This window comes from Acinonyx jubatus, chromosome A1, assembly GCF_027475565.1.
Source record: "Acinonyx jubatus isolate Ajub_Pintada_27869175 chromosome A1, VMU_Ajub_asm_v1.0, whole genome shotgun sequence".
Classification (NCBI taxonomy): domain Eukaryota; kingdom Metazoa; phylum Chordata; class Mammalia; order Carnivora; family Felidae; genus Acinonyx; species Acinonyx jubatus.
In genome coordinates, this window is record NC_069380.1 from 22,134,403 (window position 1) to 22,147,176 (window position 12,774).

Below are 12,774 nucleotides of genomic sequence, written 5' to 3' on the forward strand. Positions count from 1 at the left end.
TATGAACTGCATTGATTGATTTTAAAGTGTTGAACAACACTGGCATTCTGGGAATAAACTCTACTTGTTTGTGATATGGTACCTTTTTATGTATCATTGGATTCTCTTAGCTAATATTTTGTTTAGGCTTTTTGGGTCTATGTTCACGAGAATAAGTGGTTTGTAAATCCTGTCAGATTATAAAATCAAGTTTTGCTGGTCTCATAAAAATGAGCTTCCTATTTTCTAGAAGCTGGTGCAGAATTGTTGTTAAATTGCTTGGAAGAATTCACAGGTAAAGCCATCTATACCTACCTAAATACCCCAGGTATTTAAAATTTTAGTTAAGATTTTCTAGTTCTTCTGTCAGTTTTGGCAACATGTTCTTAAAGGATTTGTCTGCATGTCAAAATTGTCAAATTAATTGGCATCAAGTGTTTCGTAATATATATAATGTGTTTTTAATGCCTTTTGTCATCCATTGAGTCTGTAATGACATCCTCCTTTTCATTCTTGATTTTAGAAATTTGTATTTTCACTCTTTTTCCCCCCTCAGTTTGCTAGAGGTTCATTTACTTTATTAGTCTTTTCAAAGAACTAATTTTGCTTGCTGATTTTCTCTATTGCACATTTGTTTCTATTTCATTGATTTCTGTTCTTATCATTATTATTTTATTTCCTACTTTCTCATTTGTTTACATTTGATCAGCTTTTTGGGAGAGAAGCATAGAACACTGACTTTTAGACTTCTTTTCTAACACATGTATGAAATATGTGTTAAATATGGCATTATATCTCCCTCTGCCCCTGCTTTCGTTATATCGCACAAGTTTTGCTATGTTCAGAATGTCATAAAAGTTATTATTTAGTTAAAACATTTTCTAATTTTGGGGGTTCTAATTTGTGGGATTTCTTGTTTGCCCTTATTTAGAAGTGTATGGTTTGCTTCCCGAGCAGCTGAGATCATCTAGTTCATTTTGTTGTTAATTTTTATCATAATTTCATGTTAGTCAGAGAATAAACTCTTCATGATTCCAAGCCTTTGAAATTTGTTGAGGTTTCTTTGTGATCAATTTTTGCTCTATGTGCACTTGGAAAGAATGTGTATTCTGTCTTCACTGGATGTGGTGTTCTACATATGGCAATTATGTCAACATTTTTAAAGGTGTTGTTTAGATCTTTTATATCCTTATTGACTTTTGTCTTAAAAAACTACATAGCCATTTAGACAGGTATTTTAAAGTCTCTCTTTCAGTTCTGTTGATTTCTACTTTATGTATTTTGAAGCTATGTTGTTGAGTGCATACAGACTTAGAATTACGATGTCCTTCTGGTGGACTGACACTTCATTATAAAATATCCCTCTATAACCATAGAATTGCTTCTTGCCATCATGTCTAAGTTGTCTGAAAAGTTCTCACATGCCTGCTGTCAGGGAAAAAAAGACTGGATGATATAAAAATATGTTAAAACTGGATTACTTTGAGAGTTCTCTAACTGCAGATGATTATTTTCTTCTTTTACCATATTTATATATTTCCATTTCTTACGGTGAGCAAGGGTAATTTTTATAATTATAAAAAAGATGGAAGTTACTTTAGGAAACATAGCAGACAGTAGCTTCAAGTTTCTACTGTACATAAACAATTAATCACCATGGGGGCTGTTTGGGCAAGAGCACATACAGCAGGAACTCCTTGGTCTAAATCTCAGCAATTGCAGTTCTGCTCCTTCCAGTGAAAACCCTCTCTATGTTTATCTCATCTAGATGCTTGTATTTGAAACTCTGACAGATATGAAGGGTGCGTGCTTGCACATACATACACCTCTTCCTGAAAATTTTAGCTTTTAGGCTTTTGGAGATGTTTAGGAAAGCTGACGATAGTATTTAAAATGTCATTAATAGATATTATGACTTTTCTTTATTAATGGGTATTCTGGCATTATTTGTATGATCTTTGGGAACCCATCCAAACAAACAAAAATTCCCAAACAGAACTCTCAATTATCCCATGCTTGAGAGAATATGGAATGAAAACTGATAATTGAAATATACAAATAATCTCATAATTTATGTAATAGTTGTAACATGTTTCCCCCACTTAGCATTTACCAGAATTGTCATTTTCCAAAGGGGAAAAATCTTAATAGTAGTTAATATTTATTGAGCACTTAAATTCTGTGCCAGTCACAGTTGTAAGCTCCTGGTTAATCTTCACAAAACCCTATGTTATAGATAATATTTTTTTGTCCCCATTTTACAGATGGGGAAACTGAGGTACAGAGGATAAGTAACTTGCCCATAGTTAATACGTAGTCAGTGACAGAGCCAGAAGTTGAACTCAAGGATTCTTGGGCAATCCTCTTTAATACCATACATTATACCACAGCAGAATAATAGGAGGAAAATTAGAGTTTGAGAGTTGGAAATTTAGATCTTAGACTGGGTGTTCTGGGGAAGAAGACATGGCCTGAGACTCAAGTAAGGACTTCAGTCTGTGGCAGGAATCCCTAAGTGGCTATAGGTGAGTCAGAGAAGGGCTAATGTGTCTGAGAGGAGCCCCAGAATGTTTTGGTCTGTTCCAGGGGACAGTCAGGGTGACGGGGCAGGTTGGTAATGTCATTACTGCCCAATGAGGAGACATCAAGTTGTCTCGGAAACCACTACACTTCAGGGATCCAGCTTTGCTGCCTTCTAAGGGACACTGAGCTTCCACCCTTCTCCCCAACCTGTGGCTCTCCAGCGTGTGGCAGATTCTTTGACTTCTAGCTGGAATCTGCAAGGTATGAATTAGGTAAAAATTCCCTTAATCTCCCATCACCCTTCTTCCTTTCCAATCTCCTTCCTCCTCTCCAATCCAAACATCTAATCATTATCATCATCGCCACCACGACCACAATCATCAACACCCTAATATTTATTATGCCTTTGCTATACACCTGGTAAGAACCTCTAATGCATGATCTCATTTAGCTCTCACAAACACCTTGAATGGAAGATACTACTGTTATCATTTGCACTGGACTGAGGAGGGCATTGAGGCTTAGAATGGTCAGCAGTTTGTTCAAGATCAATTTGCTCAAGAGCTAGTAAGTGGCAGAGCCAGGTTTTAAACCCAGACCTGTCTGACCTAAACCCATACCTGTCTGACCCAAAGCCCAAGTTCTTCATCTGCCATGTATTGTCAAAAGAATTAGTCTAGAGTTTTGGAGTTCAAGGCAAGAGCTGGAAGGCAGAAGACATGTGCTAAGTCTGAAGTCCTTTCTCACCACTACATTAGTGGCTGCTTCCCCATAAGGCAGTTTGGCTACACTGGAAATTTAGAGAGCTTTCCTACTGCAAATCTCAGCTTCCATCACTTTAGTACTATAGTTTCAGTTTGTGTCTGTCCCTTTTGATATGTCTTAAGCTCCTTGAAAGAAAGACCTACTTTTTTTCATCTCTATTATCTAGCAGAAGATCTGGCATCCAGTAGTAGTCAGTAAAATTTTGTTATAAGAAGGCAGTGTGGGAGCTCACAAGTGTTGAAATCAGAACATCTGGCTTTGATATTAAATCTTGCTGCCTACAGGCTTTGTGATACTGGGCAAAGCATGTAACCTCTCTGAGGGTCTATGCCCCGTTTCTGGACTATAGGTAATTATGTCTTTATAGAGTTGGAAGATCTAAATGACCACACGCATGTGAAGCCCCTTTGAAATTTGTAAAACTCACTACCTAAATGTGAGGTATATTGTGAGTATCTCTACTGTTTCTGCTGTTAGCTGCTGACACTGTGCCTTCTGGGCCTGACTCGGCCTTGCAGCACCTGGGCTGGTTGACCGTTGCCTAAGCTTGTCTCCCCAGCATCCAGCAGTGTTTCTTCAAGGTAGATGGTGCCACTGATCAGTATTGCCCATGTCGAAAAGATAATCTGCTTCATTTAGAGTTGACTGAAACAAAACTGATGGATTTGAGGTTTATATTCTTTCATGTCTTCTGCCCACGTTTGCTCCAGGTCCTAAGGAAATGTTAAATGAGCATAAATCTGGGTAACTATTAGGAAGAGGAAGGAAAGGAAGGGTCTACACAGCTGAGGTTGTGGGTAATTGGCTCCCTAGCTATTGAAGGTTAAGTATGGTGACTCATCAAAGCACAATGTTCTTCCTAAGAGTTTTTATCATTCACATTTAACCTGGTTTGCTCAATGCAGCAGAGAACATAAAAACCTCAGGAAGCTGACATCTTAAAAAGCTTTTAGAAAGTAATGAATCAGATTTAAGAATCTCTTCAAATTTAACATTCACTTCAAATTCAACATTCTCTTGCTTTTATTTTTTATTATTATAAAATTTCCTCATTTGAGAGAAAAATCTCTCCTTTTTTATTCCTTATATACTTTACCTTCAATCATAACAAATTCTCTTAAGATTTTCTGAAGCCTTTAAATACCTACTACCCACAAAGGCAGATATGATTTCCAGCTGTTTTCTTTTCTTCTTCTTTTTTTGAAAAGATTTATTCATTCAAGTTCAAGGTGACAATTTTACCAAAAGGGTTTTAGCCATACAAAGCTAACAAGGACATATTTCATATAAACTCAACATTTTCTTTGAGCCAACCATATAAAGCACTATACTAATAATTAGAATCAGTAAATTGTATATAGGAAAAAATGTATTAAGAACTTTAAAAAGTTCTCTAGACCCAGTAATTCCATTTCCAGTAAACAATCTTGAGAAAATAAAGAGAGAGATGGCATTTCTTGTAATAGTGAAAAATTGAGAAAAACTCAAAGGTCCAACTTTAGGATGATGGTTAAGTAAATTATTACTTCTTGAATAATATGCAGGCATTAAAGATGGCAATTTCAAAAAAAATTAACTACATGGAAAAATGCTGGCTAACATAATATTCAGTGAAAACCCAGGTACACATATTTTAATATCACAGGCATCCCACTTAGAGAATATATACATATTTATATAAAAGAGAAACCTATGAATATATTAACTGAGGTTACCTATGGGTGATGGAAATATCTGTAAGATTCATTTTTATTTTAATTCTTTTGAATTTTCCAAAGGTTCTTCAACAGAAACATTTAAATCGCATAATCAGAAAAGGGATTACTTTATTTTTTATTTTATTTTATTTTAATTTTTTTAATGTTTATTCATTTTTGGGGAGAGAGAGAGACAGAGCACGAGTGGGAGAGGGACAGAGAGAGAGGGAGGCACAGAATCTGAAGCAGGCTTCAGGCTCTGAGCTGTCAGCACAGAGCCCAGCGTGGGGCTCAAACCCGTGAACTGGAAATCATGACCTGATTCCAAGTTGGATACTTAACTGATCCACCCAGGTTCCCCAGAAAAAGTATTATTTTAAATATGCCTAACACAACATTTACAGTTATTACTCTGCCAAATTTTTACATTATGATAGAACATTATATTTCTAATGACTTCAAAGAACAAAAATAAAGGAGTTGGGCAGCAGAGGTCAATAGTATTTAACCTGCCCTGGACCCCTTCCTACACATGTTTACCGTCTTGATTTTGTAGGTCCATTTGACCGGGCAGACAACAGAACTTCCTGGAAGGGTTTCTGAAATCCTTCACACTAGTAAAGGATTTTGGTATTCTCCTTCACTGGATCTTGTCTGATCACAAATAGAACAGGCTGGGGTTGTGGGTGGTGAGGGCAGAAAGGACTGGTGACCTCCTTTAGTGCAAAGTTTAGTGTGGTTATGGTTATGGGTGGGTCATGGGTTTTGATCCCAGCCGGGTCTATTGCTACCTCTCTCATGTGGATTAACTGACATTACCTAGGTTAGCATGACACCTGGCCCCATAGTTAGCACTCAGTAAAATAGTTGGCTCCTACTGAACTTCAAAAGAAATAGAACACTTTCATCAACTCTCCGGGCATGAGTTAGAACAATCTCAGCAGGTGTAGTCATCTGGCTGCCCTCTTGGTAGGAAGGAAGCAATTAACAGGCCCAGGCTTGTGTTTTGTTGTTGTTGGGGGTGGGGAGGAGCGGAGGATTCAAAAAGCCCCCAAAAGGGCTGTGTCAGGGAAACACAGAGTTGGAGGCAGCAGATCAAGTTTGAAAGAGAGGGCTTAATTTTGGAGGGGTAGTTTGGGGACAGAAGTGGAGTGACCTGGGTAACAACAGTCTTCAGCTGGCTGAGTGGGGGGTGTGAGAGCTGCTGCTCCTGGACCTCCCGGACACCTCAGCCCAAAGGACAAGGAAAGGAGGCCACCACGGCTCCTGTCACTGTCACCTCCTCTCCAGCAGAGTGGTCAAATGCCTCCTTCCCCTGAACCTGAAACCCAGGGAAGATGGAGAATAGTTCTGGCAACACTGCTGAACCGCTTAATCTGACGAACAATCAGGACCCACCTCCCCCACCAGTGGTGGGGGGTGGGGGCAGTGTCAGGGGCAACCGGTGGAAAGCAAGACTTCTCCCTTTTTCTGACTCCTCCATTGTTGGCTGCCAAGAATGACAGAAGCTATTGCATAGGTTCAAACTGGTGCTCACATGTACTCAGGGGAAAGGAGGCAGGGAGAAGTGCCCAGGACGGCAGAAAAATCGAGAATTTGACATTTTGCTCTTCGAATTGCTTAGAAAGAAATTAGTGCCTTGAATGGTTTGTAGGAGAGAATCCTTGTCCTGTCTGATGGGGAAATTTGAATTGAAAAGAAAAGCAAGGTGCTTGGGTGTTGTGAGATTGGTGAGTGATTCTTAGAGAAGCACAGAAAGAATTTCCCTTTCAAAGGGATGGTTCCAGGGATGGTTCCCCTGGTTCTCAGCACATGTGATGGCAAAATGAGGCTAAAACCAGTTCCCATCCTCTGCCACCTGACTGGCAGCTCAACCTCAGAGGAGAAAGTTGGTCTGCTTAAAGGCACCATTTGACTTGGCCCATGTGGGGTGGGGCAGCCTGGGTTGACTTTGAAGAGCGTCTCCTCCATCCGCCAGGCACCGATTCTCCTTCTCCAATCTGCATTTAGATGTAGCATCTTTCTACTTCTGGTAAATATGGATTGTTTCTCTCAGTAAGAATCCAACATCATGGGCCAGGATAATCACCCAGGAAAAGTCAGGCCTCTGAGGGAAGTGGTGGATAGATGGTAGAGGAAGTTGCCTTTACTTAGAGAAAATCTCTCCCTTTTGTGGTCTGTAAATTTTGGAACAGTCATGGTCTCCCAGCTCTTGCCTCCTGGCTCTCTTACTGGCCTTTCCTTTCATCTAGAACTCTCTCTTCAGGTTGTAATAAAATACTGTGCATTTGAGAAAAAAATTTATCCTATTGGAGACTAAATTCTTTGGGCCATAAAGGCCTTTTTTAGCTTTAGCGTCCTCTATTAAAATGCAAACATTTATGGAAAGAGTAAAATCCGCAGCGTTTTCTAGCTAATACCTTACCACCATTGCTTACTTTAGCAACATTTACTGGGTCCTTACAACCTACTTATTTATTTGCTTATTCATTTTTTCATTTGTCTGTTTAAAGTTGGGTTTCTTGAAGTATACTTTACATATAGTCAAATTTATGCTTTTCAGTGTACAGGTCCTGCTTTTGGTAAAAACATGGCAGTCATGTAGCCTCACCATCAAGCTATAGAACATTTTTATCACCCCTGAAAGTTCATATGGTCTCTTACCCTCCAACCCCAGGCCCTGGCAACGATGGACTTATTTTCTGTCCCTATAGTTTTGCCTTTTCCAGCCCCTATTATTTATAAAAATAAAACACCCTCTCCTCAAAAAATAAACCCAAGCTGTATTCAGTTCTGTTCACAATTTAGTTTATTAATCATTTCCCTTGAGGAGGGTGTGTATAACCTTTCAGACTCATTTCCAGTCTTGGCAGCAAGCCAAACACTTGATAATTGGGAAGCCATTGAATGTGAGCTGGGAAAAGAGGAAAGAGAACCAGACAAGATGGCCATTTAGGTGGGCGGGGCCACTGCTTTAAGAAGCACTTACCTGGCTGCAAGCCAGAAGGTGGGCAAGTCCTAGAATACCTTTCACCAGGGCTCTTCTTGATTGCCTGCTCCTCCAAAAAGTAAATCCAGGTCAGAGGCAAACTATAAAACTTTGTGAGGATGGTTCCCTGATTTTTGATCTCTACCTTTCCCTTTCTTCACTCAGGGTTATCTGCTTTGGGTGACTGGTTGTGAAAGGTAAAGGACAGACGAGACTGGAATTACTCCCACATTTCTGGCTTCAGCCACTGAGTGGGTGATGCTGCCAGTAATAAGGTAGGAAAATGAGGGGAAATAATATTTCTTGCACTTCTGTGTGTCAGGCACTCATGATTTCATTTAGTCATCTCAGTAATCAAATGAGCTTCTAAGGCAGAGACCCCTGCCCTAAGCCCACTAGAAGTCCTGTTCCCCAGCATCCAGTTATGACTGTGAGTTTACCCTTTGCATCTTCCTAACTCCCCCTCCCTTTCCTTTGCATTGGTCTGCCTTAATTCAATGCCATCATCTCTGGCCTGCATGTTTGCAATTGTCAATTAGGATTCTCTCCACTCCAGTCTGGTTCTAATTTAGCCCCTCATGGCTACCAAAGTTATTTTTCTCAAATGCAAATTGGGTCATACTTGTCCCCTGCTTAAATTCCCTCTGTGACTTTCCATCTTCCTCAGCACAAAAGTGCAACTGTAGCTCCTGGAAAACAACACAAGCTCCTCTCCCAACCTCCTCTGCTGTGCCCAGAAATCTGCTGGTGGCCCCAGGTGACCACGTTAGTTCATGCTAATCCTCTCCCCCTCACCCTCTCCTAGCCATGCCCTGGGATGCACAGCATCTCTTATTCTAGATGCAGCTCCAACATTACTCTCCCTGAGAAGTCTCTCTTGTTCCCTCACCAAACACAACCTTGACTTCTCCTTTCCTTGTTCTTTACTGTATCCTGACAACATTCTCTCACAGCCCCTTCCAGAGTTCATTGCACTCATATACTTACACCTCTGGCTGGTGAGCACTCTTTCCTTTGCCCTCCTGCAATGCAATTCTTAGTAAATGACAAAGTCCTATTTTAAATTCTTGTTTTCCACAACATGACTAACTCAAAGAGTTGAAATTTGAACATAGAAAGTTGGCTGATACTCAAACCCAGGCTATTTCTCCTGCATAAGTTGTAGAAGCACATTTGGGAAGAAAGAAGATTTTATTTGGGGATGTGTTGTGTTTGAGATTCCTGTGGTCGTTGAGGTGACTGTGTGTAGTAGGCTATTGGAAAGTAGAGTATGGAGCTTAGGAAGAAGTTTTAGTTTGGATTTTTAGTAACTAATTCTGTTTGCTAGGCTCTAACCACTCTCACTTTTGGACACTTCCCTCCATGTCATGTCAAAATATTTTGTATGCAATATATTAAATAGATAATCCTATGAGTTAAATTGCGAATAGCTATTGGCATGATTAGCAGGCAGTCGATCAAACATTTTCTTTTTCAGTTTTCCTTTCTTTCTTATTCTTTTTCTTCCTCCTTTCCTTTCATTCCCAAATATTTCTTTGACCTTTGAAAAGACAGGGAATTTTTAATATCCCTTTGGTGCTTGTTGGGTAGAATAGCCTACATGTAAGTGGCAATTGAAGCCCTGACCCCAGAGGACCAACGGATGCCTGGAGGTGGGGAGATTAAACCCTCCAATAACCTATGTCTGCCCCCAACAAGCCATCCTAAATAAAGAGAAACTGCAAATAAAAGTAACTAGCTTATTCTGTAAACTCCATTTCAAGACAAATCTCCTAGCTCTCCCTGTGTAGAAATTCTGAGTTTGGATAAGCAATATTCCTTTGTCAAATGAGAAGATGGCTGAGAAAACCCAATAGAACACTAACATGTGAAGTGCCCAGCAAAGGAACAGGAGCCTGGGGGGAGGGCCCAGATGGGAGGCTAGGGATAGAGGTGTACTATATAGTAGAGGGTAAGGGTTTCTAAAAGGGAAGCAGTTAATTGTCAGAAGGGTTCAGTAAAATGCTAAATAGTCTATTGAAATAGTCAATTCAGCAGCCATTGGTGGCAAAGCCAGTTAATGTTTTAAGCTAATGTTTTAAGCTAAGTGAGAGGGAGTTAAGAGAACTGAGCAAGTGTAGACAATGTTTTAAAGACACTAGACTATTAGGGGAGGGAAGGAGAGATAGAGGGCACAGCTAGATGCATCTCGAGTCTGTTTAGTTTTACAATCGGGAAGCCAATAGATGCTAAGGAGTCTGAGGGGAAAGAGTCAGTGGAAAACATGGGCTGTTGTCCATACACCAGGCTAAAGTTAATTCCTTTACTTCCATTCAATCCTCTTTGTCACCTCAAGGACATTGCTCCAGGATTTTCTCTTTCTCTCTTACCTGATGAAATTTTCCTTTCTATTGGGTCTTTTCTGTCAGCACACAAACCCACTAAGATTTCCCTCATCTTTAAATTTTTTTTAACATTTATTTATTTTTGAGTGACAGAGAGAGACAGAGCATGAGCGGGGGAGGGGCAGAGAGAGAGAGACGGAGACACAGAATCCGAAGCAGGCTGCAGGCTCTGAGCAAGCTGTCAGCACAGAGCCTGATGTGGGGCTTGAACCCACAAACTGTGAGATCATGACCTGAGCCGAAGTCGGACGCTCAACCGACTGAGCCACCCAGGCACCCAGATTTCTCTCATCTTTAAAACAAACAAAATACCAACCAAATAAAATATTTTGAACTCATTTTCCCCTTTCAAGCCATTGCCTGGTTTTCCCCTTCCATTATCAACAAAACACTTTGAAAGAGGTTTCTGTATTAGTTGTCTCTAATTTCTTATCTCTCATTCTCTCCTAGATTAGTTTGTGTGAGTGGTGGTGGAACAGAGGTGTATGCCTGTCACTCTGTTGAAAATTTCCCATCAAAGTTCTCAAAGACCTTAGGTGGCTAAATTCAATGGTCAACGAACAGTCTTCATTTTCTGTGACCTAAATGCAGCATTTGATAGATGTGATCACTCCTGTCTCTTGACATACTCTCCTCACTTGACATCCAGGCATCAATTATCTTATTTTTTTTTATTTATACCTTGCACCCATGGTGATTTTCACCCTAGTCTTATGACCTGGACCTCTCCCCAGAACTACAGACTGTATGACTGTATATCCAACTACATATTCAACATCTCCACCTGGATGTCTAGTTAGCATTCAAAACCAAGCTTCACACCTGTCAGAGTGGCTTAAGTTAATAACTCAGGAAACAACAGATGTTGGTGAGGATGTGGGGAAAGGGGAACCCGTTTACACTGTTGGTGGGAATGCAAACTGGAGCAGCCACTCTGGAAAACAGTATGGAAGTTTCTTAAAAAATTAAAAATAGAACTACCCTATGACCCAGCAATTGCACCACTAGATATTTATCCAAAGGATACAAAAATGCTGATTTGAAGGGGCACATGAACCCTGATGTTATAGCAGCACTATCAACAATAGCCAGATTATGCAAAGAGCCCAAATGCCCGTTGACTGATGAATGGATAAAGAAGATGTGGTATACATGTACGATGGAATACTACCTGGTGATGAAAAAGAATGAAATCTTGCCATTTACAATGGTGTGGATGGAACTAGAGGGTATTATGCTAAGCCGACAAAGTCAGTCAGAGAAAGACAAACATCAGATGATTTCTCTCATATGTGGAATTTAAGAAACACAGCAGATGAACTTAGGGGAAGGAAGGAAAAATAAGATAAAAATGCAGAGGGAACAAACCATAAGAGACTCTTAAATTCAGAGAACAAACTGAGGGGTGCTGGAGGGGAGATTGGTGGGGAGATGGGTTAAAAGGGTGATGGGCATTAAGGAGGGCACTTTTGGGGATGAACACTGGGTGTCCTATGTAAGACATGAACCACTGGGTTCTACTACTGAAACCAAGAATACATTGTGTGTTAACTAACTTGAATTTAAATAAAAAATAAAATAAAATGAAGTTAAAAACACAAGCTCCTGATATTCCACCCCAGTACTTAACCCTTCCAAAATCTTCCTCATCCCAGCAAGTAACAACTCTGTGCTAACAGTTTCCAAGGCCTAGTACTCCAGAATTATCCTTGATCCTTCTATTGTTCTCTTACTCTACATCTGATTTCTTAGCAAGTACTGTTGGCTCCACCTTCAAAATATATCCAGGATCTGGTCACTTCCTACCACCTCCACTGCTAACTCCTTAGGGCCTGCCAGACCACCATCATCTTTCACCTGGATTTGTTACATCAGCCTCCTAACTGGACTCTCTGCTTCTACTCTTATGTCCTTCAGTCTATTCTCAGAACAGCAGCCAGGATGTTGGATGTAATCCAGATCACATCACTCCTCTCGTCAAAATCCCCTAGTGGCCTCCCAGCTCACTCAGAATAAAACCCAGTTGCCATGACCCATAAGACCTCACTGATCTCCTTTCATTGGCTCCTTGATATACCTTGAGCACCCACATGCTGTTCCAGGCACGTCACACTTCAGGGCCTTTGCACTTGCTTTTTATGCCTGGAATGCTCTTCCCCTTGTCTCTTTCAAGTTTTTGTTTCAATGCCACCTTCTACAGGTGACACCCAACCATTCTATTTAAAATTGCAGCATTTTCTCCTTGATGCATCACTTTTGATTCTGTGCTGTATCTCTCTTGTTGGGGTAAGGATTTTTGTCTGTTTTATCCACCGTGATATCCCCAGTGTCTAGGACAGTTCTTGACACTTAAGATATTGAATGAATGAGGTTGACAATACTGGAGAGCAGAGGGGTTATTGATGGATCGAGTTTCAGAAGGGACTATGTGGAAGGA

The 12,774-nt window shown here is 40.3% G+C and overlaps 1 long non-coding RNA gene across 1 annotated transcript; it reads left to right on the plus strand.

Annotated features, from left to right (window-relative positions):
- The first annotated feature begins 227 nt into the window (after nucleotides 1-227).
- On the plus strand, nucleotides 228-12,175 carry LOC128313922 (uncharacterized). Its single transcript, XR_008295048.1, has 3 exons — nucleotides 228-274; nucleotides 8,119-8,228; nucleotides 10,788-12,175. It is a non-coding gene; the product is annotated as an uncharacterized LOC128313922 (long non-coding RNA).
- Nucleotides 12,176-12,774: the final 599 nt, after the last annotated feature.